The sequence below is a fragment of the Schistocerca americana genome, chromosome 1, assembly GCF_021461395.2.
Source record: "Schistocerca americana isolate TAMUIC-IGC-003095 chromosome 1, iqSchAmer2.1, whole genome shotgun sequence".
NCBI classification, from domain to species: Eukaryota; Metazoa; Arthropoda; class Insecta; order Orthoptera; family Acrididae; genus Schistocerca; species Schistocerca americana.
Genome location: NC_060119.1, coordinates 1,117,842,156 through 1,117,856,015, shown reverse-complemented (window position 1 = coordinate 1,117,856,015; position 13,860 = coordinate 1,117,842,156). Strand labels below are relative to the sequence as shown.

General features: G+C 44.2%; 1 non-coding gene across 1 annotated transcript; it reads right to left on the bottom strand.

Annotated features, from left to right (window-relative positions):
* Positions 1–8,860: 8,860 nt before the first annotated feature.
* Positions 8,861–8,934, bottom strand: Trnat-ugu. The gene has a single exon. It is a non-coding gene; the product is annotated as a tRNA-Thr (tRNA).
* Between the last annotated feature and the right edge of the window lie 4,926 nt (positions 8,935–13,860).

Sequence of the window (13,860 nt, the reverse complement as noted above, 5' to 3'; positions counted from 1 at the left end):
TCGCACCTTTGCCAGAGCACATCCTGTTGTGTTGGCAGAAGAGCCAACACCGTGTTACTAGTGGAGGCTGAAATTCACGCGTTTTAGCTAACGCAGGCTGGCGTGAGGAGCGAAGGACTATACTGACGTGAGGTCTGGAACATGACAAGGAATTAGAATTCAGAAAGCGGACGTAATTAGTTTGATACTTAACTTTAATCCATTAATGATGAACGTCGCTCTTGACGGTACACGATTCACAATATTATCTGTTCAGAATACATTCATAGTTGGTGAATATGGCGCCTTGCTAGGTCGTAGCAAATGGCGTAGCTGAAGGCTATGCTAAACTGTCGTCTCTGCAAATGGGAGCGTATGTAGACAGTGAACCATTGCCAGCAAAGACGGCTGTACAAATGGGGCGAGTGCTAGGAAGTTTCTCTAGACTAGACCTGCCGTGTGGCGGCGCTCGGTCTGCAATCACTGATAGTGGCGACACGCGGGTCCGACGTATACTAACGGACTGCGGCCGGTTTAAAGGCTACCACCTAGCAAGTGTGGTGTCTGGCGGTGACACCACATATCCAATTTCCATCCGTGTCATCCGCCAGTCCGTCTGCAATGACTACATCGGCGACTGGACGTTTTATCTTCCTTCGTTCCCTCTTCAGATGGTGGTATCTTACATTTTGGACCTTCATGACCTACAGTTCACTGAAGCCCTAACAGTAACCGTGACCGACGACCGTACTTGGACAGTAGTTTGTGGCGTCTTTCCGGGCGAGACCCCTTTCTGGTAGCAGACAGAAGCGGAGTGCTGGCGCAGTATCAGCGCGGAGTTAAGTCCGGTGTTATCTGGCTGTGTGTGATCCGCTACTACTGCTGCTGCCGCCGCCACTGCTGGGGGGTATCGACCCGCGGCCCGGCAACAATAGAGCATCTGGCCGCGCGCCAGGGCACACCACACGGCTCCAGCTCCAGACGCGGGCGGCTGGAAAGCCTGCGCGCTGCCACGTCCTCACTGCTCAACGTAGCGCCGGGGGATGACCGGCCGGCTTGGTGCGTTTCTCCTATCTCTACGGAGCTTTCCCTTTTCATTATGTACCAAGGTCGCCCGAAGTTTCTACAAACGATTGGTAGAAGTGCGGCGCGGCGCGGCACGGTACGGTACGGTACGGTACTTTTTACCGCCCTGCCAGTGTCCAGCAATGTTCATTTGTCTACCTAAAAGCTGTAGTAGAAAATACTAGACCACTACTGTCTACTGCAAGTCGCAACATACATACGGTAAACGGGATGTGGCTAACTACTGAAATAAAAGTTTTAACTTGGCAGTATTAACTGTGATCTTTAGCGTAAAAATACACCTGAAAATTTACATTGCCAAGACCGTACTAAGTGGCAACACAATGTAAAGTTCACACGCACACCACAATCACACACGTAGCCAGTTTATGGTATTTACACCCGTTACCAAAGTTAATAGAGTTCACTAGATCGTTAAGTTATGAAAATGCTCGATCAAATATTGTGCACTCTGCTCTACACGTAATACCTGTTCCAGTCTCAGATCGCACAACACGCCACGCGGTTTTAACTGTCAAAAGCAATCATTTTGATATTCCGTCCGAAATTCCACACGACTTCCACTATATCGCTCACTTAAGTACTACACTTTGTACTACTTCGCGAACTCGTAATTGGATTTTTTCCCGCGATTTTACAGTACTGTCGTCGGAGTTGCTTTCAATGAGATGTTACTAGTTCGAATCCTCAGCCCCGACCCCCCATAGATCACACCAAAGGCTTTGTTCCCAGCATAGATTGGCGCGAGCCTGCATTTTTCTGATTGGCTGATATCAAAAACAGCAAATCAGGTTGCAGTATTATCCCGCGCTAACCCGCGCTTTACTTCAATGACCAATCATTGTAAAACATTTCTTTCTATGGCAACTGCTAAATAAATAAATTAGAAAAGTATCAAATATAAAATTACTCCTTCTGAAATTACCGATCAATTTGTGTTCTACTCATGATTTATTAGCACCATAAACTGACTGCACATTTAATTATAGTAAATCCCCTGTATAGTTTGACTAGTACTTCGTGAATGAACAAAACAATTTTCATTTACTTCTGTTCTTCTTCACTCATACAACACTCACACTGCTAATTACTACGCATATAAAACAATTATAATTGTGCAAATACATTAAATATTAATCAAACATAACTGTACAACATTGTTTTGACTACGACTGCTAGCACTGTCCGTCAACTGCTGACCTCTGCCGCCTACTAGTACAACTACGTGCAGCTCTGTAACTCAGGTCCATGTCAGCTGGTGACATCTGTCGATGACTCATGCCTATAACGATATAGTCCTAACAAGTGACAGGAGCGATGCGAAGGCGCTACGCCTAAGATGGCACTGCTGAGATGTGACTATAATCATCACTGCCTTTTCAGATACAGCGATGGTGGCATTGGAATGTTCCTCGGAGTTTCCGCAGCGTCGTCGCATTTGAACCTACATTTACATCACCATTACCAGTTTATCCATCCGGTTTTGTATTCTCGTCTCGGTTTCAGTAATCAGGTTATTTAAGAAGGGCGGGTGATTGACCCACCGCTTCCGATTGCCTCGGTGGGGCTGCCACCTTATCGCCCAGGCACTGACGATTTGCCAGATGCTCGGCATATGGGCTTGGCATTTCCTCCACACCCCTATACATGGTTTAACAGCCAGCATCGGTTATGTGAGGGAAATGGGAAGGAAAAGAAAAAGGATGGGCTAGGGATGGGAAAAGGGCAGGAGACGGGTTTTCGATAGGTCGTTGAGGGACATACTTCGTCTGGCTCCTCCCCTTTGGCCTGTCCGGCATGGGTGACCCTCCTGGTAGCTACGCTACCGCCGGCATAGCCCTCCGGACCCAGAGCACGCAAACCTCACCCGCACGGACCATGCTACGTCAAGGCAGGGTCAGAAACTAAATATTGCCGGCAATACAGGGTAGTTAAACAGTCTGAGAAGTTCATACGGGTGTTGCAAGAGATGCTGTGCCGAGAAATACTTCTAAAGTCAAAAATTCGATGCGTTGCACTGTTTCCGAATTGTTTAGCATAGAAGATGCCCTATGAGGCTGTCGTAAATTCAAGCAGATTGCTGAGAAAGAGTCGCCAAACGTTGTCCTCAAACCGAACAGGGGTAGCTTTTGCTCACCTAGCTTAAATTTATCACATTGTAAGTGGTAATGAGCATCTGAGCACGTGGTAACTCACGAAGCCACAGACGCGTGTGCGTTAACGCATTTTAGCGTGTGCAAGTGCTTGAATTTGCGCGCGCAACGTTCTGATAGGCTAACTTCAATGCTAAGTGACTCGGAAACGGCGCACTAAATCTAATTTTTTTTTTCTTAACAATTATTTCTCCTGAGCACAACCTCCCCTGCAACACCACTGCAAGGTTTTCTGACTGTTTCTGAACACTCTGTACATCCAGGAAATGTTGCCTCAAAAATGGTTCAAATGGCTCTGAGCACTATGGGACTTAACTGCTGAGGTCATCAGCCCCTTGAACTTGGAACTACTAAACCCTAACTAACTTAAGGACGTCACACACATCCATGCCCGAGGCAGGATTCGAACCTTCGACCGTAGCGGTCGCGCGGTTCCAGACTGTAGCGCCTAGAACCGCTCTGTCACCCCGGCCGGCTAAATGTTGCCTGCCAGCATTAACGGCCACACATATTGCACCCTAATGACGCCCGGCAATATTGCCCGTCAATGCTCGCCAGCAGTATTTGCGATGGCCAGCCGGAGTGGTCGAGCGGTTCTAGGCGCTACAGTCTGGACCCGCGTGACCGCTACGGTCGCAGGTTCGAATCCTGCCTCGGGCATGGATGTGTGTGATGTTCTTAGGTTAGTTAGGTTTAAGTAGTTCTAAGTTCTAGGGGACTGATGACCTCAGATGTTAAGTCCCATAGCGCTCAGAGCCATTTTTTGAGTATTTGCGATAACACATTTTCGTGGCAGAAGTATTTACACGGGTCACACTACAGCCACAAAAAAATGGACGGGAGCGAGCTAGTGTAAGTGAGCCTGGCGGCCCTGTTCCTACACCACACAACGAAGAAAGAACTAGAGAGGCTTTGAGGATACGTTCTTTAAGTAAGGGGAATGCTTCAGAAAATCTTATGAACTGATGCTGAATACATTCCAATTCCTGAATTTTGCCAGAATGTCTAAGCATATTTCGAATATACCGTATATGCTATTGATCTGAGAATTGATAAAATCAGTACAAATACGAAAGAACGATACAAGCGAACTGGCGATTACCCTTCGGTTTTTAGCTACGAGTGATTCGTGCAGTACTGTAATGTACCTTTTTAAAGTGCACTATTCGTCCATCAGCCTCTTGCTACCAGAAGTATGCAATGCTGTGGTAGAAGAACTGAAGCATTTTATTAATTACGTCACCAGGGCAGTGCCAGAACTACGAATTCCATAAATGCGAAAGATGTGCGATCATAGCTGGCCCCAGAATGTAATCTATACAAAGAAGGATGTTGACAAGTTGCTATCTATTAACGTGAAAATACGTAATGAAGCTCTCAAAAGATTTCGAATAAAGTGTGCCTCTCTGCAGTATATCTTTGTATACGTCCTACAGCTCTGATTGTAGATGTTCGGCGTTTATGAAATTCGTAGTTCCCCCGCTTGTTCACTACTTCTTTGCTGTAGACAACAAACAGACCAAGTGGCTCTATGTTCGCGCGAAAATTACGAACGAAAGTGAAACATTATTATTACCGGTCAGAGGGAAGCACTTAAAGGCAAGGACACAATAGATACGGCCCAGTCATACGAGATATTCCCCAGTTCTGGTGGACAACAACGGCAAAGCCGCGGCAATACTCCGGCTCAGCAATATTGCCCGGCCGTAACGCAGTATTGGTGAGTACTGCAGTCGCACTGCAGCAGTGTTGAGGGAAAACTACTGCGGTACTGCGGTCACACAATGCCGTAAAATACTACCCACGTAAATTCACCTATACCGACCTGCGGCGAGCGAGACAAATTGTGCGGTGTAGTGCTCCGCGGATTTAATCGGCAACTTTCATTAGCGGATCAGGATTAATTGTGTCTATGCAACACTAACAAATCAGTACAAAAAGAGTTGCCAGGTTCACTTTGAGCCACGAGACGCGGTTAAACTTCTCACATCTCGAAATTCGATAGTTGAAAGTACTGTAGCTGTCTGTCTATTTTCAGGAAAGATTCCCAGATACGACCACTGGACTGGAATACGTTGACCCCCAATACTTCAGTACACTGCCTCCAGCTGGCTAGTAGCAGCTCTCGCCGGCTCACAACACAGCAAAACAGAAATACTGTTCAAAGTCAATATGGAGAGAGTGACACAATACGATCACTCTAAAATTTCTACGGAAACAAATATATTGACTGCTATTGAATCTCGCTGAGTCCGTTTCGTCCAGTAAAGCGAGCCACTTCGTTCCGCGATCTGATTAAGAAACGTTGCCTACTAGGCACGTGCGACACTCGCCTAGAAAACTAGAAAATCCCTAACCAGGATTTCACGCCGGTTCACGAGAACGCACTTCAGATTTTTGTAGACTTGCATTACTGGAAAAAGAATTTGGTTGATCATACAGGATCATCGACTAGCCACCTTAGCGTAAGTTTCAGTTAGATTAAGTAATGTGCAAGCCTACGGACTGATCAGTTCAGGAACTTGGCCCTATAGGGACTTACCACAAAATCACCGGCTAAAGATTCATCATTTTGATTTGCAGCTCCTTGTACTGGCCGTGTTTGCAGTTAAAATTGTTGGATGTGAGGTCCGCCAGTTACGCAAAACACCGTTTTTCCTCAGTACCCAAACATGTTTCGGCACCACTGTGCAATCATCAATGGATTTTCGTTTTTATTTATTCTGCAATGTGAACATTTTTGTTAAATGATTATAAAATTATGTGCATCTTTAGTTCAAACAAGAGATCGCTTCTTTTCGTAAATACCTGCATTCGAGAAGATAGAAATTTTCGCATCAACATCGTTTGGTTGCAGATGGAGAAGATAGAAATTTTCGCATCAACATCGTTTGGTTGCAGATGACACGCTGCCTGTAGTAATTAACACACAAGTGATCCAGAAAACTCATGCACACCAAACGTAAAGGTGTTTACAAAAAGAAACGATCTGTTGTTTGAACTAAAGATGCACATAATTTTATAATCATTTAACAGAAATATTCACATTGCAGAATAAGTAAAAACGAAAACGAACTGATGATGGCACAGTGGTGCCGAAAAATGTTTAGGTACTGAGAAATAACGGTGTTTTGCATAACTGGTGGACCTCACATCCAACCGGCTAAAACAGAACACCAACTCTGCTTCAGAGCGTATACAACACGTACAGCCTCGAGGGCTGTGCGCCGAATCCTCAGTTTAGCAAGTTCAATTCCACTCCACGAAATTGTTTCACATTTAGACACTTCGGGAAATTGGAATTAAGAGCTTCCGCTTGTATTGTTTCTGTGAGATGTTGCTTCCTGCAAAGACTCATACAAATATCACTGCGACGAGTACTGGAAAACATGGCCGTCATGGGAAAATCACACACACCTGAGCCGGCCTCCTAAGCTCTGACTACCGAGCTCAGTTTGGGGCAAGACCAAGCGGCCCATCAACTCCAGGCTGAAGAAAGCCTGCTTCCCCTGAAACTGACCGTCGTAGACAACAGCCGCAGGAAGATCACACAGGCGCGACCGGAAATGGTATGTCACAATATACGGGAACAGTAAACCAAATGCTCAATGTAGAATCTGCTTTTTGACCTCCTCCCGATCATGTGTTCAAAGAGATAAATTTCAGGATTAGCCCTAGAACACTTAAAGAGGGAAAATGTTACGTTGCTACAAAACCATGGCAAGTATTACTAATTATATTTTATTCAAAGGGAGACATAATCTGTAGTTTATGTATTAGTTAACTACAATTATTAGATCTCCAATGGTATGTTACTTTCAGAATCAAGTGCAGAATGTTCTGTTTTATACCCTACTACAATCGTCAGTTTTACGAAGGTTTGATAATCCAGTGTTAGTAACCATTCTTGAAATTGTTTGTAAAGGCGAAAAATACAGAGGTACTGCCGCACGAAATTTTCTAAGGGGAGTTAAGTTTGCCATTGTATTACAACTACGCACATACATACAGTGCATCACAAAAGTATTTTGCCGCTTTCATTGTTCTTGAAATGTGAAGTTGTCTTCGAACATTTGAGGCCCACGAAAAGCAATTGCCGGTCCATTCTGCAGTGTGAATATTGTCTGACAATGTACCACAAGCAGGTCGCTGTATAATATAATTAACTACGTGCAATGTATATTTGCATTATAAGACACCATAACTTGCAGTCACTTTATTATTCCGGCACATGTCGTATAGGCGGCAGTGGTGCTAGCTGGAGTCGGGGCACGCTCATTCTGTGCTGAGTTTCCGTGTTCTTAACACGCATGGTGCACAGTACGATGGGGCGGAAAGGAAACAATACGTCATTTGAAGAGAGACAACTTGTTATTTTCCATCAAGCTAAAGGACGTTCCGAAAGACAGACTGCCGCCTGTTTAAAAATGAGTAAGAGTACTGTAGGTGACATTATACGAAGATGCAACAGAGAAAATAGAATTGAAGATAAGCCAAAAACGAGGCGACCAAAGAAGCTGAGTAGAAAAGAGGAAACCGGAGTAATAAGAAAAATTAAAACAAATCCAAAGTTGTCGGCAATGAAAATTGCTGCCGCAGAGCATCAGGAATATGGGAAGGACGTGCACCCTGAAACAGTCCGACGAAACATCACTATGATAAATGAGAGGAGTACAAAGCAACGACTGGACTTCGCGAAGCAGCACGTAAATAAAAGTGTCAGTTGGTGAGACCAAGTAATTTTTGTCGATGAATGTCAAGTGCAAATGTTCTTCTCAAACGGAAGACCTATGACTTGAAGAAAACCACTTGAATTTCAATCGAAGCATCTGCAACCCACAGTTAAACACGATGGTGGAGGTGTCATGCTTTGAGGTTCCATGTCGTCATCTGGGGTAGGCGAATTAGCGTTCATTGGAGGTACAATGTACAAGCGTAAGTATCTGAACATCCTAAAAGAGAATTTACCGCAAAGTACTACAAGTTTCAGGCTTTCGAGGACGTTCAAATTGTCTCAAGGCAATCATCAGAACCATAAAGCGGATACTGAGAGACTATGGCCGGCCGCTGTCGCCGAGCGGTTCTAGGCGCTTCAGTCCGGAACCACGCTGCTGCTACGGTAGCAGGTTCGAATCCTGCCTCGTGCACGGATGTGTGTAGTGTCCTTAGGTTAGGTAGGTTTAAGTAGTTCTAAGTTCTACGGGACTGATACCTCAGATGTTAAGTCCCATAGTGCTCAGAGCCATTTGAACCATTTTTGTGAGACTATGGACGCTGTATAATTGCCCAAAGTTTTTGGATACTTCTCCTCAGAGTCCAGACTTGAACCCAACAGCAAATATTTGGAGTGAATTGAAGCGAAAAGTACGACAAACGCCAGTGACATCAAAAGAAGCTTTAAAGGAACGAATACTGGAAGAATGACGACAAATTAGTCCTAATTATACGCGAAAGCTCGTTCACAGCATGCCTAAACGTATGGAACAAGTGATTAGCAAAAAGACTGCATACAAGGTATTAAAACGTACACTTTTGTGATTGTTGTAACTGCCGCCCGAAAACTTTCTTGAAATTACAATGAAATCCAGACCACTAGATGCTTACAGGCGTTGATAAATACCAAAGGGGACAATTGAAAAGTGTGCCCCGACCGGGACTCGACCCCGGGATCTCCTGCTTACATGGCAGACGCTCTATCCGACTGAGCCATCGAGGACACAGAGGATAGTGTGACTGCATTCAGTTTTAAGCAAAAACTAATTTTTCACGCATCTGAATATCTATGGTGTCATATCTCCCGAACTGTGTCGTACAATGATATAATTTTTAGGCACATTCAGTGGTATACGTGGATACTGTCTGCGAAATGTGGTGCGAATATAGTTATTAGTAAAGAAGTACGTTTTGGCCGTTTAGTAATATTGGATTAGAACCAGTATCTTCGTTGATTACATACTATGATGTGCGTAACTCGTGTTTTACCGCCGGGAGAAGATCCAGCGGTCAGAAATCCTAGATATATTTTTCATACTCCGACCTGTTACAAAGCGTCAAAGGTGTATGTCTGTCGTCTGGATGGCTCATGAGTATTTGTACAGCGCAGCCTTGGGTTCGTGTTGCTGCGGATGTAGATAAAGGAGATGCTGAAACCCGGTGCCGACACATTGCCTTCTACTCTTTGTAATGAACCTTGCCTCCTCGAATCTTCCGTATGGCAACTGAAATTTTCGATTCCGTACAAATTTTGGCAGTTTATTCCTTCCGTAAACTATGTATTCCGCATATGAAGATATTTCTGAATATATTTGATTGCTTAAAAACTCAAAGTTTTGAACATGGCTGCGTGGTTCAGTGACCGTTTATAAATTAAAGTGGAATCAAATGAGTCCTCGGTCACAATTTTTTAGTGTTATTAACCAGGTTTCAACACTTCTAAGAGTGCCTTCATCAGAATTTAGACACTTAACTTGGTCTATAACAATTACAAATTTATGGGAAGAAAAAAATTTTATATAAAAGAGTGTTAAGTACTGACTAACAAGACAGACAGTACTTACATGTCACGTATGAAGTAAGTAACAGGCCAGAAGGGCTTTAGTCCTTTTAAATATTTTGTGACTAAAGCTCTTCTGGCCTGTTATTTATTTTATACGTGACATGTAAGTACTGTCTGTCACGTACTGTTAGTCACTTCTTACACTTTTTTACATAAATTTTTTTTCTTCCCATAAATTTGTAATTATGGTTCAAATGGCTCTGAGCACTATGGGACTTAACATCTGAGGTCATCAGTCCCCTAGAACTTAGAACTACTTAAACCTAACTAACCTAAGGACATCACACACATCCTTGTCCGAGGCAGGATTCGAACCTGCGCGGTTCCAGACTGAAGCGCCTAGAACCGCTCGGCCACTACGGTCGGCTGTAATTATGTTATGGACCACTTTAATGTCTAAATTCTGATGAAAGTACTCTTAGAAGTGCTGAAACCTGGTAAATAAGACTAAAAAATTGTGACCGAGGGCTCATTTGTTTCAATTTTGCCTAGAAACTATTTACCTAATAATATATTTTTCATTGTTCATATCGATCCATTTCGTGATATCGATCTTGAACCATGAAAATCAGTAATCACAAATGTCAGCTTAAATCATCTCTCTAAGCGTGGCTGCTACCGCGTTAAGTGTCAACAAGCCACGTGTTAGCGCGTCACATTACTAGCAACATAATAACGAAGGCTGAGCATCCCTCAGCATGTTGCGTGACACAAATCGAGCGCTACCGCGATAATCTAAGACTGCCGGGGATAAAAAGAGGACAGCGTGGGAACTGGGGCCAGTTTAAGGGAACAGGCGGGACAGAGTTGGAGCAGGCGCGAGAGGAAGTTACGGAACAAGTGTCGAGCACTCACTGCAGGCGGTGGCCCGAAGTTTCCACACACTTGTCATGCAGCACTGCACCCTGCCCCGCAAGTTTCCCCCCTGCAAAGCTTCGCGTTGCCACGCCTTCAGTCTCACACCATCATCTGAACTTCAGGTACAGGGGAAACCAAGAAGTACACACATGTTTGCCATTTTTCACGCGAAATCGACGGCTGATGGATAGAGGCAATCGTGCACAAATGAGGGACATTTTCCGTCGAAGTACTTTAAAACTTCAATAACTCATCTAGACGAAGCACCGCTAACCTGACCTCTCTCCTGAAAGAGGAAGGACTTAAGTTTCTTCCAGAGTGCTCAGACATCCGTAATGTTCGGACGTGGCAAACTGTGCACACACAAAGTAAATCTACTGATTTATACGTGGCCACAAGCGGGATCTTATCTCAGGGGCTAAGTGGCCGATCCTTTTAGAACAACTGATGTTCAGGGGATGGTATGCGTTACAATTTGTCATGGAGCAGTGGTTCCCAACCCATCTGAGACAATTATCGCCGACCTTGGCCGAGCGGTTCTAGGCGCTTCAGTTCGGAACCGCGCGACTGCTACGGTTCGAATCCTGCCTCGGGCATGGATGTGTGTGATGTCCTTAGGTTAGTTAGGTGTAAGTAGTTGTAAGTTCTAGGCGACTGATGACCTCAGATGTTAAGTCCCATAGTGCTCAGAGCCATTTCAGACAATTATCCCGAACGTGATTACATGTCAGACAATTTCCGCAACTGTGTTTAGCGCCTGAATAATCTTTACACAAAAAATTGCGCCAATTTTTGAAATAACCGAAAGTAAATAGTATTTCATTAACGTCCAAACAACGAAAATTTTATGTTTGGTTGAAGAATCAAGTTGTTTGGGTGAAGAATCAAGTCATCTGGCAATGAGAGAGTACTGCTTATATCTGGCTCTTGTTTTTATATTCTGTTTGTTTTCGGCCAATGCACATCAGTCGGAAATCAATTTTCATATCTGTAAATTGTGGCGAATAGAGTCGATATTCTTATGGCTTTTGCCAGTGATAATGGATACGTATCAGAGAAAATGCACGTGACGAGTAACAGTGACACCAGGTATACATAGGGTGAGAATTATCGAACTATATGAAATACAATCGTCATAACTTCTGAACGGTTTGCGTTAGAACGATCAAACTGCATGAGCGGCCGCGAAGCACGATGGAATTAGTATGCGGATGCACGCTTTGGTTTAGCGACGAAGCCCAGTTTCATTTGGATGCGTTCGTCAATAAGTAAAACAGGCGTATTTGGGGGACTGAGAATCGCATTTCGCAATCGAGAAGTCTCTTCACCCTCAACGGGTAACTGCGTATTGCAGTGCCCGGTCACAGCATAATCAGTGCGATATTCCTTGATTAGGTAAGGAGTGTGGTGGTTCTACGCACAATCGGGAGGAAAGAAATATGTGGAAAAAACAAAGAGAAGGGACAGGATGATAGGATATCTGTTAAGACATAAGTGAATGACTTCCATGGTACTAGAGGGAGCTGTAGAGGGCAAAGAATGTAAAGGAAGACAGAATTTAGAATACATCCAGCAAATAATGGAGGATGTAGGTTCCAAGTGCTACTCCGATATGATGAAGTTGGCACATGAGTTGAGGTCGTGGCGCGCCGCATCAAACCAGTCAGAAGACTGATGACCAAAAAAACAATGTGACAGTGATTTCGACAAGAGGTGGTTCATGCAAGTTGGAGCTCGACCCGATCGAAGCAGGAGAATGTTTGATGTCATGTCCTGGAGGAGCACTTTGGGGGCTGCATTCTGGCTCAGGGGTACCCAGAGGCCACTGGCATAGGTCGCGATTGGCCACCATATGCTCCGGATCTGAGCACATGCGACGCCTTTTTCTGGGGGGCTGTATTAAACACAAGGTGTTTAGTAATAACCCCAAAACGATTGTTGAGCTGGAAACAGCCATTCAGAAGGTCATCGACAGCATCGATGTTCCGATACTTTAGCACGTCATGCGGTCTTTCGCTACTCGTCTGCGCCACATCATGGCCAAGGATGGCAGACATATCGAATATGTAAAAACCTAAATCCGAATATTCTGTAGTGACGTTTATACGTTGAATAAAGTGTATGCACGCTGTAGTTTGTAACTAATTTACTTTTTTTTCCGTATTGTTCAATAAGTGTCCCCCTGTACGTAAGGGGGCAGTCATATGAAAACGATGAAAAAAGTAAACTGTTTATAATTTAAAAAAAAAAAAAGAGAAAACGACGTACCTGTCAGCAGATTTATCTCACTGTGGGCCAAATGGTCAAGTCCTTCATGGAAAAATGTTTGCGGTTGCCTACAGAAACGTGATTGTGCCCAGGCACACACCTCTTCATCCGAAGCAAGTCTTTCTTCTGGGCTCCAAAACTACGGAAAACAGATGCGGAAAGATCGGAACTGTATGGTGGATATGAAAGGGCTTCCCACCATCTGCAACGTAGTCGAAACAGAAGTCATTATGACCTTTGTCGTTGACTGCAAGGAATCACTGCTCACATACTTCTGGAACACGGCGCCACAATAAATGCACTTTGACACTTTGCAAAAATTGAAGGGTGCCATCAACTCCAAACGCCCAGGAATGTTGACGGGCGGCATCATTCTGATGCAGGATAATGCCCGCCCCTACATGTTACTAGGGTTGTTTTGACAATGCTGCTGAACTTTCAGTGGGAAGCCCATACACATCGACCTTTCAGTCCCGATCTCTCCCCAAGCGATTTACGTATTTCTGGAGCACTGAGGAAAGACATTCGTGACTGTCTATTTGCTTCGCACGAAGAGTAGCACATCTGGGTACAATCGCGCTTCCACAAACATTTTCTTTTCATTAAGGCACTGACAATTATGACGATTACGTTTAAAATAATAAAAGTTTTACGTATCTTTTTTCCATCCGTCTTGTTTTCATTTGCTCACCATCGTAAGGGCCGTCGGGCGCTATTTCTCTGGCATTTCGGCAGATATTTGCAATTTCGTTTTTGAAACGTGTCTGGAGCCAACTAAAAAAAAATAATGCTCTTAGTTCTTTCATGCGAAACCTAGTGTCAACAGAAAGAGTCTATTTGTTTCCCTTTATAAACAAAATTATCTTTGAAGTTCACCTTTACGTGCCCTTTTGATAGAGCGGCTAACATTAGGCCAGCGAGATTTTTGTTTTATAGACTTGTAGTAACAGGGACAGTAAA